The 15,059-nt window shown below is 40.6% G+C and overlaps 1 protein-coding gene across 8 annotated transcripts in view; it reads left to right on the top strand.

Moving 5' to 3' along the window:
- Positions 1-15,059, top strand: part of Entpd5 (ectonucleoside triphosphate diphosphohydrolase 5) — a 41,316-nt gene that overhangs the window by 6,424 nt on the left and 19,833 nt on the right. For 2 of the 8 annotated variants that reach the window (XM_087195090.1, XM_087195087.1), the window contains exons 1-2: positions 12,023-12,181; positions 13,551-13,618. The exons of 2 other annotated variants lie outside the window; for them this stretch is intronic. The gene's annotated coding sequence lies outside the window, so the exon portion shown is untranslated. Of the gene's footprint in view, positions 1-11,997; positions 12,182-13,550; positions 13,619-15,059 lie in introns of those variants that run through there. 4 more of the 8 variants (XM_087195092.1, XM_087195088.1, XM_087195095.1 and 1 more) reach the window with 3 other exon arrangements.

Here is a 15,059-nt window from a genome sequence, read left to right as displayed (position 1 = left end):
ATTCCACCTCTGGTTCCCCAAAAGCTCATTTCCATCTCATGTAAAATGTATTTAGTCCTTCTCTGAGAATCACCAAGGTCTTAACAGTTACAGCACTGCTGAAAAGTCTTAAGTGCAAAGTCTCTGAGACTCAAGATAAACTCTTAGCTGTGAGCCTCTGTAAAAATCAAAGAGAATTAAATACTTCCAGCATACAATAGCATTGAGTAAACATTTCCATTCCAAAAGGGAGGAATAGGGAAATAGAAAGGAGTCAGACCAAAGCAAGACTGAAATCTAGCAGGGTAAACATTAAATCCTGTAGCTCTATGTCCAGCATCCAAGGCAAGTTCTGGTGCGATGTGAGCTCCAAAGAACTTGGGTAGCCCTGTGTGATGGTTGAGCGATTGTGTCAACTTAAGAAGTTTGGCTAAGAGAAGCTTAGCCAAATGGGCTCAGAAATTCCCACCTTAGGGTGTGGGAGATTCACCCTAGGGCTGCTCCTCTCCTGACTGTTCTAAAGGGGAAATGAGGAAGGTCAAGTTCTCTTCTTCTGTTCCTTTGGAGGAGCTCCAGTCTTTGCCTTGCAGCCTAGACCCTTCGGCTCTCCATCGCAGACCTTTCAGCCTTCTAGTGCAGACCCATCGGCCTCCTGATACAGACCCCCACAGAACACTACAGTGAGCTCCAGAACTTTGACCGAATCCTTTGGTCTCCAATGTGCAGAGAGACCCTCTGAACTCCTCCCCATCTGACCCTGTGGGTAGCTATTGTAAGCTAATCTTATAAATTCTTATATATATCTATGTATCTTGTGTTCCATCAGTTTTTGTAGGAAATATGACCGATACACCCTGTCCCCTATGGACTTGCTGGAGACCCTCTCTCTTGGTCAAGCTCCACTTTCTGCCTATGGCCTTTCTTGGCAGACATTCCATATTCCTGGCATCTCCAGCTTTCTGGAATCTCCACTGAATCTTGGGCATCATTCTCAGTTTCATGCATTGCCCTCTCACGGGCACATTACCGGGCCTCCTGGGCTTTCATCTAAAATCTCAGTGGAAGCCTCCATGATCCAAAAACTTACATTCTGCATGCCTGTAAAACCAGAATTGTGTGGATGATGCCATGGTATTCTGCCAATATGATCAGTAGCCAGTTGCCTGTGGACCACAACTGCAGTGGCCTCTAAGAGCCTGGATGACTGAATGTGGGGGAATCACTTCTGTAGGAGACCCAGAGTGAGCAGGGCACCCTGGGGCTCTCTTTGTAAAGCAAAATCTTTTTAAGGAGTTTATACTTTTATGCCCTTGAACCTGCAGTAGATGTGATCTTGCTCATTTCTGAGATACAACAAGACGTCTTTCTATTTGTCCGTGGGCAAACAAAAAAACTGTGTACCCTTTTGCTGTGCCTATAATCCCAGCACTTGGGAGATAGATGCAGGAGGATTGCAGTGAGTTCAAGGCCAGCCTGATCTACTTATTGACTTCAAGGCCAGGCTGAAGTACGTAATGAGACCCTCTTTTTTTTTTTTTTGGTACCGGGGATCAAACTCAGTCCTTGTGCTTGCTAAGCAGGTGGCGAAACCACTGAGCTAACTCCCCAGCCCGTGAGACCCTCTCTTTTAAAAAAAATACACCCTTTCAGATCATGCCCCTAGTAACTCACCTCTTCTGACAAGGCCCCATCTCCAAACACATGAGGCTTTTGAGGGACATTTCAGGTCCAAACTATAACAATTGGGAAATAAAGTATTTGATTTAAGGGTTGGAGACAGCTTAAATGATGTATTGTTCAATTACCCTTCTGATCTGTGAATCTAGTCTGAACAGTGTGCTCAGATTTGGGACAAGCCCTTTAGGCAAGGAGCTTCTGCATCCCACCAGTGTGAGACAACTCGTATTGTTGGGAAATTCTTCCTACTCAGTCTCTCTCTGTTTCTGTGCTCACAGATCTTATTATACCTTGGCACTGATCTTAGGAAAGGCAATTTTTTTTAAATGAACACTGATTTTTAATTGGTTTTATTGACTTTTCAGAAATATTTGTTATAAAATCTTTCATTGGTTTTCAAATCTGTGCCAACTCTTTTATCCCTATCTACCAAAAATCTTCTCCAGTATCCAAGTATTAATGCTATCATTGTATGATTAGAGGTTTTTCCCACATGTAACATAAAGCTCCTATTCTGTATATTAACAGAATATTTTCACTCTGTATCTTCCCTGATTAACATTTACTTTGTTTCAATTTTTTTTTTTTTTTTTGGTACCAGGGATCGAACTCGGGTCCTCACACTTGTGCAGCAGGTGGCGAGACCACTGAGCTAAATCCCCAGCCCAAAAACTTACTCAATTTTTAACTGATAAATACCATGATTTACTTATTTCAAAAGAAATACAGTGACTCATTTATTTCCTTCCACTCTCTTTAAGTATACTAATGTGAAATACTGTATTTAAATTTAGTTTCACTTAAGAAGTAAGCAGGACATTGAGTGAATTATAGTTTTGTTGATTTTAATTCTTTTCTTGGTGGGCTGGGGACATAGGTTAGTGATAGAATGTTTGCCTAGCAAGCACAAAGCCCTGTGTTCTATCCCCAGCACCAATTAAAAGGGGGGGGGGGGCGCCAAGGTTTTAGCTCAGTGGTTCCACCACCTCCCTCGCAAGCGCAAGGTCCCGAGTTTTATCCCGGTACCAAAAAAAATTTCCTCATTTCCTTAAGTAAAATATTGGTGTATTACTGAAAATAGAAAGATTCAAATGGTTGTATATGATATTTTCTGAGAAATTAAGTCATTTTTAATTTTTACTAATTTTCATTTCCTTTTTTTTTTTAATCTTTTGTTTAGTGGTGGAAATTGAACCTAGGCCTTACACATACTTTTAAGTTTTAAAAGTTAGTAACAGGCTGAGAGTATTGCTTAGTGGTAAAGTGCTTGTTTAGCATGTGTGATGCCTGTTTGATCCTTGGCATCACAAACAAATTTGATATCATTTGTTCCTGGTGTGGTAGTATGCACCTGTATTCCCAGGTACTCACGAGCCTGAGGCAGGAGAATCACTTGAGCCCAGAAGTTGGAGGGCAGCCTCAGCAACATAGGAAGACCCCCTCTCAGGAAAATAAAAAAGAGAAAAAGAAAGGAAAAAGATTTTTTTAAATGTTAATATCATTGGAATAACATAGTTTTCAAAAAAAAGTAGTATATTAGCTGAAATAATAATAGAAACATAAATGTGTACATGTATCTACATACGGTTGTTCATATTTCAGTCAACAGTATACAGTACACTATCAGTAATATACACCATATAGCCTAGGTATATGGTAGGCTTACCACTTAAGTTTGTGTAAATACACTCTGTTTGCACAGTGATGAACTTACCTAACAACAATGCATTTCTCAGAATGTATCCCCATCGTTAAGCAATGCATGACTGTACTGAAAGAACTGAACACAAAATATTATGCAAATACTTGTTCATTTAGTACATTTTTCCTGAGACAGGGTCTCACTGTGTTGCCCATGGTGGCCTCAAACTCCCAGGCTCAAGCCACCCTCCTGCCTCAGCCTCCTGAGTAGCTGGGACTGCAGGTTGCATGTCACTGTGCCTGGCATGCCAAATACTCAATATAGCTAACAGTGGCCAGCCTCCAAGATGCTACCCATTGATCTTCACCATTTGCTGTCATGCATTTGTGTAATCCCCTTGTACATTTCATCAGAGTTGGTTTGTATGACTGTTAGAATGTAAGAAAGTGGTAGTGTACACTCATGGGGCTAAGACATAGAAGACATTGGTGCTTCTCCCTTGCTCCTCATGGATCACCCACTCTGGAAGAAGCCAGCCACCATATTGTAGAGAAAGACATTGAAGCAGCCTAATGGAGAGTCTGCATGGGTAGAAACTGAGGAATCTGACAACAGCCAGCACCAATTTGCCAGCTATTGAGTGAGCTGTCTTAGAGATGGGTCCTCCAGCCCACTCTGCCTTCAGACAACCACACCTCCAGTCTACATCTTCAGTACTGGGGATTGAACCCAGGGCCTTGACCAATGCTAGGCAAGTGCTCTACCACTAACCTATATCCTTAGATTTGTTTTTTGTTTGTTTATTTGTTTGTTTGAGAGACAGGGTCTGGCTAAGTTGCTCAGGCCACCCTCAAATTTTAGATTCTCCTGCTTCAGCCTCCTGAATGGAGAGGATGAATGAATTCAGCTGGGGTTATAGGAACACATCAATTCACTTGGCTTCCAGCTTATATCTTAACTACAATCTCATGAATGACCTTAAGCCACAACTACTCAATTAAGACACTTCCAGATAGATGAATTGCAGAAACTATAGTATAATAAATGTATTGTTTTAGGCTGCTAAATTTTGAGGTTGTTATGCAGCAATAGATAACTAATGTACAGCATACCAAAATGTTTTTTGAAGAGAATTTGAACAGTACAAACAATATTATCTTTTAGGGTTTTTTATGAAAATCTGTCACACATTTAACAATTTGAAGATGTTTCAACTTCAGAAATTCACTTCAGATATAAAATTTGGAATAATAATAATGCAGTAGTTTCTCCTAAGACAGTATGACTATGTTAAATATTAATCAGTTTAAATCTGTTTATTTATGAAAATGTAATTTCTCCCTTTATAAGTAAGTCATTTGCAGTTTATTCCTGTTGTCAGTTTCTACTTGGTACTACCTTGGGCGCACTTCTAGGTCTTTAGACTATATTAGTAACCAAAAATCTTATTTTCTTGAGGAGCTTATGTTCTTTCAGAGGAGCTAAAACAAGAAGCATAATAAGTAAGCTCTCTAGTATGTTAGAATGTAATAAGTAGTGTGGAAAAATGAAAAGTGAATCTGAGTAAGGGAGATTGAGCAGGTCACAGTTCAGGGTACAGGAAGGTGGGAGATTATAGTATTGAAAATAGACCTTAATGTGAAAAGAAATGTTTTCAAGTTGGGCACAGAGGCATATGCCTATAATCTTAGCTAATAGGGAGATTGAGGCAGGAAGAACAAAAGTTTGGGGTCAGCTTGGCAACTTAGATCCTGTTTCATAATTATCAAAAGGGCTGGGACTGCCTGCTGCGCAAGCGCAAGGACCCAAGTTCAATCCCCGCTACCAAAAAAAAAACAAACAAAGGCTGGGGATGTAGCTCAGCACTCCTTGAGTTCAGTCCCCAGTACAGGGAGAAAAAACAGCATTTGGGCTGGCAATATAATACTCAGTGGTAGAGCATAAAGGCCCTGGGTTTGCTCCCCAGTACCAAAAAAGGAAGGTCAGTAATTCTTTGTTAGGACTATATTAGTAAGTTTTATGAAAGTAAGAAAGATAATGGTAGCTTGAACCAGGGTAGTAGCCTGGAAGTGGTCAGAAATGGTTGGATTCTGTTTTCAATCAGCAGGAAAATGAGCTCTTCAAAAGCTCTTGTTTGAATATGGAAATATCAGGCTACTAGAAGATGTTTATTTATTTTGGTGGGGGTTTTTGGTGGTTTTTTTGAGGCAGGTCTCGCCCTTTGTAGTTCAGGCCAGCCCTGAACTCACTATGTAGCCTAGGCTGGCCTCAAACTCACAGCAGTCCTCCTGCCTCAGCCTCCTGAATGCTGAGACTACAGGTGTGTGGCACCACTCCCGTCTATAAGACTTTTATATCCTGATGCAAGTCTAACTTTCCAGCCTCATCGCTGATCACTCTTCTCTACATTGTTCTCCCCACCTCCATATCCATTTTTCTTCGAACCACTCATGCCCCTCCCCGGGTGGTCTAGTCATTAGGACTGTGGGCCCTGGAATGAAACTACAATATGTGGATTTGGTTTTGGGCTCTTCATAAACTACTATGTGGTCTTAAGTTACTCTGAGCCTCAGTTTTCTCATTTATAAAATTGAAATGGTAATAATATCACCTAATTTATAAACCAATATATGAGGTTAAATGAGATTCTCCATGTAAAGTACTTAACATAGAGTGTGGCATGTATTAAAGTCTCAATAAATACTAGCTAGCTGAGCATGATGGCAGATGCCTGTAATTCCAGTGCTTAGGAGGCTGAAGCAAAAGGATTGCCACGAGTTTGAGGCTACCCTTGGCCACATAGTGAATTCAAGACCAGTCTGGACTACACAGTGAGACCTTGTCTCAAAACAACTTAAAAAAGGGCCAGGGATTTAGCTCAGTGGTTCCGCTGCCTGCCTCTCAAGCGCAGGGCCCAGAGTTCGAGCCTGGTACCAAAAAAAAAAAAGAGCTACTGTTACTATCTTGTTTGGGTTTGTTTTGGGGGGTTGTTGTTTTTTTGAAACAAAGTCTCACTATATAATTCAGGCTGGCCTTGAATTCACTCTGTAGCCCAGGCAGGCCTCGAACTGGTGGCAATCCTCCAGCCTCAGCCTCCTGCGTGCTATAATTATAGGCATGTGCCACCATGCCTAACTACTTCCCCCTTTTTTGTGAGGTTTTACACTAAGGTATATCCTCAGCCCTCCTTCCTTTCCATACCCTGCTCTACTATAGTCTTTTTGTTTTGTCTCTCAAATCCATGTGAGAAAAATTCTTAAAATTTAGAATGAAACCAGACTATCCATAATTTCCTTACTGTTTTCATCTTTTTATACTCTCTCTGGTCTTTGTCCACATCTTATCATGTATGTATTACTTTAAGTCTTTTTTTTTTCTTTTTTGGTACTGGGGATCAAACTCGGGACCTTCTGCTTTGGAGCCAGGCAGAACCACTGAGCTAAATCCCCGGCCCTATTTTTTTGGTACTGGGGATCAAACTCAGGACCTTGCCCTTTCAAGGCAGGCAGCGGAACCACTGACTAAATCCCTGGACCTTTAAGTCATTTTTTATGATCAGTTCAAAAGTCATCTCAGGATGCCTTTCTAAATCCTTTAGGTAATTTATATGCTTTGGGCATCTTTACCATTTTTATATTTTTTTTATTTAATGCAAGCTTTACTGAAATATAATTTACATACCATACTATTCATAAAAAGCATATAATTTTTAATATTGAAATTGTATTCTGAGACGTGTGAAGATAAACCGATTTACATCACAATGAATTTCAATTAATATGGTTGAATTAATAACATAAGCATTATCAGCTTATCTATAAATTTAGACTACCATTTCACCCAGTACCTACTAAAATATCAATGATAGTTACCAAAATGTCATACAAAGTGGTCGAAGAAATTTAACCACTTCCCAGAGAGGCTGTCTGTCCAGATCTAACTAATATGAACTATCAGAGTTAACAGTTACAAGTTTATTGAAAGTATAAATGATGATCAAAATGTATGATAGATAGGGCCAGGGATTTAGCCCAGTTGGTTTTGCCGCCTGCTGCACAAGCGCAAGGACCCAAGTTCAATCCCCGGTACGAAAAAAAAAGTGTATGATAGATAATGTGAAATAGGAAGAAAAGGTCCAAAGGGGAAGTGGGAGGGGTAGGGGAAAGAAAAGAAGGGAAAGGAAAAAATATGAGAAAAGGGAAAAACAGCAACAAAGTCTTTGTAAATAGAGAGGGGTGGAAGGGTTGAAGGGAGGGCAGGGGAATGGGGAAAAAAATAAGAACCAAAATATATCATGTAAAGGTACAGATTCCCAATGATAAATGTCATCATATAGCATACCTAAAATGTACCAATAAACTTATGAATTTTTTTAAAGTTTCAAGTTTATTTTGAAAGCATTAAGACTTGTAAATTACTCCAGAATATTTTTGAAAAATTGTTAAAGGATAAGATTTTCATATGACATATGTGGTTATCAATTGAAGGTGATTTTGTCCTTCAAGTGACTTGGACATCGAGAAACATTTTTGGTTTTGAAACTTGGGTGAGGGGAACCACTATGATCCAGCAGGCAGAAGCTAGGAGTGCCGCAAACCATCCTATACAGGATGCAGAAGAAAGTTCTCTCCACAACAAATAATTCCCTGACTCCAAATGGCAAGTGTCAAGGTTGGGAAAGACTGTTTGAAACCATCTAAAACAGTGGTGACGAACCTGTGGCACACGTGCTGCAGCAGGGGCTATTTGTATCGAGAGCTCTAAAAGGTTTGTCATCACTGGTCTACAACATGATGCAATATAAAATGCTGCCAGAATAGGAATTTGTTAATAAGTTATACTTCCACCACACCTTGGTTGTCACAATATTTAATACCAAATTTGCAAAGAGGCAGTATGGATGTAACATTATGTGGGATTTGAGAGAACTGACTTTGGTGCCAAAGACCAAAAATGAAATTTCCAACCTATTCTAACAAGTCCCAACCTAAGTCTTTAGTGGTAAAAATAATACCAGTAATGCCTCTCTTGTAAGTTGTGAAAAATATTAAATGAGAGATATTTTCTAAGGGCCTGGCACTGAGGCTGGGCTTGGTAAAGTCACAATTACAAATACATAAAAGGAATGTAGGTTTCTTCCAGTACTGAACCAATATTTAACCCAAACTAGATTTCTTACAAAATCAGTAATTTACCTTCACTGGTCCCATCTTCTGGACCTAAAGTATTCCTGTTACAAAACCTGTTTACGCTGGGTGTGTTGGCATACGCCTGTAATCCTAGCACTGGGGAGGCCAGGCAGGAGGACTGCCATGAGTGGGAGGCCAGCCTGGGCTACATAGTGAGTTCAAGGCCAGCCTGAACCATATAAGGAGAACCTGTCTCGAACAAACAAACAAACAAACAAAAACCTGTCTGTTCTAGAACCATGTCCATTATCTTTCTGTGATTTAGAAACTATTTTATCTTCATCTGGCAGATCACTTCCACCGGAACTCCATGTTATGTCTGTAAGCTCACTGGCACTCTTGTATGTGGTAGTTTCCTTCTTTGGTTTTGGAGATAATTCAGGGTGCTTTCCTGTAATAGTTGCCTTTTCAGCTGTTTATGATGACTCCCAGAAGTATCCTGAAATTCTTGGGCCGGAATTTAGCTCAGTGGCGACACGCCTGCCTTGCAAGTGGAGGGTCCTGAGTTCCATCCCCAGTACCAAAAGAACAACGACAACAACAAAAAGAAATCCTTCTCTGGGCCAGGGATTTAGCTCAGTGGTTCCACCGCCTGCCTCGAAAGCTGAGGACCCTGGTTTGGTCCCCGGTACTAAAAAAAAAAAGAAATCCTTCTCTGCATTTGAGCTAAGCTTCAGAGAGGGTGACAGCTGCACAGACTGTCCTGAGACCTGTTCTTTGGGATTGCAGTGGGCTCTTTTCTGGAAAGGATGGGCATTCTGTATCCCAACTCCTTTTCCTCTTGGGACCACAAGCATAGCCAGCCCCAGGGCATCTCTACACACGCATTGCCTCTTCCTCCATTTTTATTGTTAATTTAAAAAGATATAGCTATTTATAGTATAGGTATGCCTGTCACCTCTGCCAAACTCTGCACATTTTAAGTAAAAAACGGCCTGTTTTCTTTGCTTTTTATTCTCTGGCACTCACTAGGCAACAATAAACATTTGTAGAATTAGATAATTTTTTTTTGGTACTGGGGATCAAATTTGGGACCTTGTGCTTGTGAGGCAGGCAGCGGCACCACTGAGCTAAATCCCCAGCCCTAGATAATTGACTAGTCCTAACAAGTCTCCTCATTCCAGTCCATCCCATATGTAATTGCCAGATTCATATTTGTGACATTGTCTTGTTTAAAATCTTCAGTGGTTCCCTATTGCCTACAGAGTAAAGTCTAAACGCCTTAGCTGAGTTTTTGGGTTACTCAATTATCTGATCTTAATGTCAACTTTAGTCCTACTTTATTTCTTACTAGTTAGCCAAACTGATCCATCCACTATTCCCAAGAGTCCCCATCCCTTTTCTACACCCATATCTTGATTCATATTGTTTCTTATTCCTGAAGAGCCCTCTCCTATCCTAATTCATCCTTAGGACCTTCAAATGCCCCCTTTTTCATAAAGCAGTCTTGATGATCTTAGACTGTAGTGATCTTTCCCATGTTGGAGTCTCTAAGATGCTAACTGACTGCTTGCTGCCTGTCACATTTTCACTTTATGGAGGTAATTTATGGATATGTACTTACTATAGTCTCTTAAAGGGCAGGTCTAAGATGATTCATCTTTGCATGCTATACTTATAAGTAGAAATAGCCAACTGGTGACTTCTAGAAAGGCTAAATGATTGAATATATGAATAAACAAGCTCCCTGAAATTGTACCCTGTCCATAGGTTGATTTGGAGAGGAATGGCAAGTTAGGGTATGATACATAGGTCACAGTGAGACACTGGGAAAGGAGGTATTCCTTGCTCCTGCCTGCATGTTCTAGTAGCCCAGTTATACCAAGCCTATTTGGAATATTCACTGAAGGCTTGCATGTTCCAGGCCCCATACTTGCCATTGGAGATACAAAAGAACATGTGTCTGCAGTGTAGACACCCTGCAGATAGCAAGGTGTTCTGGGGCTCTGGCCTTTTGTATTGGTCATGCAGGCACCAAATCATATCACCAAGTTAGGCCTTGCTCACTGTGCTGAACTTTGTCCCTGACTTACCACATGTACCTCAGTATTGCTTGACATGGGTAGTTTGTGCTGGGTACTTTGACTAAATCCATTCCAATAATTTAGGTTAATGTTTAAAAATTTAACTCTAGTTAGATTTTAAGTTGGGTTATGTTTAATTTTTTTTTTTTTTTTGGTACTGGGGATCCAACGTGGGACCTTGTGCAGTGGAACCACTGAGCTAAATCCCCAGCCCTGATTTTTATCTTTGTTAAAGCCAGCTTTGCTGTGGAGCTCAGAAAAATTGGCAGTAAAAGTGTTTACATTCACTATTTTCAGAACTTTTGGTGGACTTTTCTAGTCACTTACTCTATTCCATTATTTTCCACTGTTGGGAAATACTATGTAATTTTATCCCAGTCAGTCAACATTGATATTTCATTAGGGAGGGATTAGAAGGACTTGTATAGTTAACAGTCAGGTATCACCATGGAACCACACATGAAGGACAAGTCTACTCCTTTAGAAATCTGATTTAGTGCCTTCAGAACCATCTTTCCTCACACCTGTACTCTTTATGCTGGTACCTATATTTTCCAGCCATACTTGAAGTTGTAAGAATCCTCCATGTGTCACTTCCCCAGGGTAATTCCTGCCTCTGATTTAGGATGCCCCTTAGGCTCCTCATCCCTCAAAAATCCTCCCATTCTTTTTCTCCCTCCTTCTTTCCCCTTCTGAGTTACTTGTCTCTTACATCCTTTCCTTAGCACTCTGCACATTTCTGTCAGAGAATTTAACTGGGTACACTATAGTCATTAGTTTACTTGTCTGTTTTTTTTCTGGTAAGCCAATGTTTCCCCAAAAGATAAGCCTATCTAATTTTCTTTTATATATCTAGATTAACACAATGCCTGCTATGTATTAGATGCTTATTAATTTTTTTTTGGTACTGGGGATCGAACTCTGGACCTTGTGCTTGCAAGGCAGGTGCCAGAACCACTGAGCCAAATCCCTGGCAATGCTTATTAACTGACAGTTCATTACCCAGCTTTCTAAATTCCATCTCAGCCAGGCATTGTGGTTCACACCTATAATCCCAGCACTAGGGAGGCTGAAGCAGGAGGATTGCTGTGAGTTCAAGGCCAACCTGGACTATGTAGTGAAACCTTTCAAAAAACAAACTGCTGGACAGGGTGTTGCACACCTGTAATCCCAGAACTCTAGTGGCTGAGGCAGGAGGATCTCTGTGAGTTCAAGGCCAGCCTGGGCTACCTAGCCAGTTCAAGGGTAACCTAAATGACATACCAAGAGCCTGTCTCAAAACAAAACAAAAACAAATAAATCCCATCTCAGGGATGGAAACTACTGAGAATTACTTTTAACTTTTTTTGGTATTTGGCTAACATAAAAACAACACAGAATTCAGTTCTTGAGCAGCTTCTGTCCTGTGAGCAATAATTCTATTCGTTGGCATTTAACTGTCATAAAAGTAGATGAACCAGACAATCTTAAACCTAAGAAAAGGTGGAGAAGGGTGGAGTAAACAATAAAGAAGGGAGTGAGTTAGCAAAATTCCACCCAGTTACAAACTAGCACAAAGGTGACTGTGCTTTATGAAGTTAGCTTGATTCATTGGAGCTCAAAGAGGAGCAAAGAGCAGAGGCAACCACCAGTGAAAGCGGGACTTCACAGCAAACAGCAGACATGAGCAGGTAAGCACCTGGATGGGACTCTGGTCCTCTCCCATTGTGGTGTGTCAGGCTCTAGGAAGCAGGAAAGAAGGGAAGCCAGAGTCTGAAGCTCTGGGATGGCTGGGTGGGAAGGACTAGTGTTTGCTGTAGGTGTAAAGAAACACTAAAGAGAATGTAGAAGGAGATACGCATAGTGAGTGACAAACACTGGCTAGCACCAGTGTCTCAAAGAATTAAAGAAAGCTTTGGGCCGGGGATTTAGCTCAGTGGTTTTGCCGCCTGCTGTGCAAGTGCAAGGACCAGAGTTTGATCCCCGGTACCAAAAAAAAAAAAGAAAAGAAAAGAAAAGAAGGAGCTTTTCAGAGGATGAATAAAAGATGTTGAGAAAACCAGTTGTGAAGAGTGGGTTTAAAGATACTGGTGTATTTTCTCCAGGCTATTAAAACCAAAAAACTTGACTATGTGCATTATTTTGAGTAGAATACAAAATCTGACACATTTGGACAAATAACACCTTTATGTAACTGACACATTTGGAAAAAAATTCTCCCAGCTTAGAATCCTGATCTTCCAGTGGTTGGGTAATTAATCATTTGGAAAGAAATCAGCTGTTATTAACTAGGTGCAATCTGGTGTCTGTTATAGGCGCCTCGTTTATTCCTAGTATGTTTTAGCACTATTCTAGCACTACAAGTACAACAGAAACAAAACAAAATCTCTGCAGACATGTGAGGTGTGATTTAAAAAGCATACAGTGGGGCTGGGGATTTACCTTAGTGGTGCTGCTGCCTGCCTCACAAGTGCAAGGTCCCGAGTTCGATCCCCAGTACCAAAAAAAAAAAAAAAAAAAAGTAAATGACCAAGCTGGGCAGATTAGGGTCATGTAAAATAGGATGCTGTTCTACAGACTCAAAATTACAAATTTTCTTAATACCATTTTTAAGACAGCTGATCTTAAAGAAAAGTGAGGTTGGAAGTGGTGTTAGAAGGTAGATGCTGAAGGCAGAAAGAGCAGTTTTTGTATTGCTCCTTTGCTTGCCTCTAAAATCTCTTGTTTGTTTTATACTCAACACCTGGTATGACGCTGCAGTTTTTTACTCCGTGAAAATGGATACCTGGGGTGCATTTTTTTCCCTTTTAAATCTTTTCTGGAAGGAAAACAAATGTTTGCTGAGTGGAAATAGAAGCTGGAGAGGTTTTTTAGAAACCACAAGAAAAAGAAAACAAGTATGAGTGACCCCTGAAAAAACTGCACTCACAGAAAGGGAGGAAAGCTGATGCTTGGAGCACCTCTAATGCACTTCTTGAGGGAAAAGAGATATGGAGTGTTAGACAAAGCAAGAGTCTACTGTTGATATGCAGAGTCTAAGACAAAGCTATTTGTTTTCAGTCATTTAGATGGATCTACATGACCAGCCTGTTTGCTGTAAGAACCAGCCAAAGAGAGTGCTTTAAGATGTGAGTATGAATCTGGCCAGGCAGCTACCCTCTTTTAGTGGTTGATTTCCTAGGATGAAATTTCCTTTGTTTGGGATTCTGAAAGTTGAACTATTCTCATTGTTTCTTTCTCTAGCCAGTAGTTCTAATTCTTAGACATAGGATAGAAGTTCAACCTTGAATTGTGTTAAAAAGGATGATTCCAGTCTGCCTTTTTAGTAGCAAGAACAACTCTAGTTATTTTAAATATATCTAAATTCCAAGTACAATTAACTTTCATTTATTTTACATAATACAGCACCTCTGGGAAGGGAGTCTTCTTTGGGGAGGGTGCTGGGATTTGAACCTAGGGCCTTCACACTGAGCACCCCAGCCCTTTTTTATTATTTTTGTTTTAAATTTTTGAGACAGGATCTCACTCAACGGTCCAGGCTGGGCTTGAATTTATTTACTTTATTTATTTATTTATTTATTTAGAGACAAGGTCTTGCTATGTAGCACAGGCAGGCCTTGAACTCACGGCAGTCCTCCTGCCTCAGTCTTCCAAACTCTAGGATTACAGGAATGGGCCACTGCATGGGCTTGAATTTACAATCCTCCTGCCTCAGCCTTCTAAAGTGCTGGGATTACAGGTATGAGCCACCAGGCCCAGAATTCAGGCATTTTGATTAAACAAACCCTAGGTGGTCGACAAATTTGGTAATGCCTCAGCCTTAATCTCAACTCCAAATGTACCAAAGAGATGATAAGAATAAGATAACAGGAATGGGAAATGGGAACTTTGGAATCAGATCTTGTCACTTAATTAGTAACTGACTACTCAAGAAATTCAGACATAGGACTGGGGATTTAGCTCAGTGGTTCCTCTGCTTGCAAGGTCCTGATTTTGATCCCTGGTACCAAAAAAAAAAAAAGCCAGACTTGAAAACTGGATTAGAAGACCCACAGGTGTTTTCTCTGTTTAATACCAAGAGAAAATACAGCCTGGACAAGAGGTAGTTGAATGTCCAGAGATATTTTTGGTTGACAGAGTTGGTGTGTTGGAAGGAAAGGGGATGGCTGCAGAGTCTGCTAATTAACCTGCCATACACAGACAGCCCCACAACAAAGAATTATACAGCCCCAAATATCAGTAGGGTGGAAGCTGAGAAGCCCTGACCTTGAGAAACTCTGTTTGTCCTGTACAGACGGGATAGGATGCAGCCTGAGCGTTCCAGACCTGCTACAAATCTCCAGAACAGAAAGCACTTAATTATTTTGTTTCTCATTTATTGTCCCTTTGGGAGAAAAGAAGAAAAGAAAGTTTAAGTAGAGCAACTACATAGATGGGATCCCATTATTCCATTGAACTCTGCTGAGTGCGTGTGTGTGTGTGTGTGTGTGTGTGTGTGTGTGTGTGTGTGTGTGTGTTTTGAGGTACTGGGGCTCGAATTCAGGACCTTGTACTTGGAAGGCAGGCGAT

Source organism: Heterocephalus glaber, unplaced genomic scaffold (assembly GCF_053883595.1).
Source record: "Heterocephalus glaber isolate CG9 unplaced genomic scaffold, H.glaber_assembly_v1.0 deba00001608, whole genome shotgun sequence".
NCBI classification, from domain to species: domain Eukaryota; kingdom Metazoa; phylum Chordata; class Mammalia; order Rodentia; family Bathyergidae; genus Heterocephalus; species Heterocephalus glaber.
The sequence above is the reverse complement of the archived record's forward strand: the minus strand, read 5'-3'. Positions and strand labels throughout refer to the sequence as shown.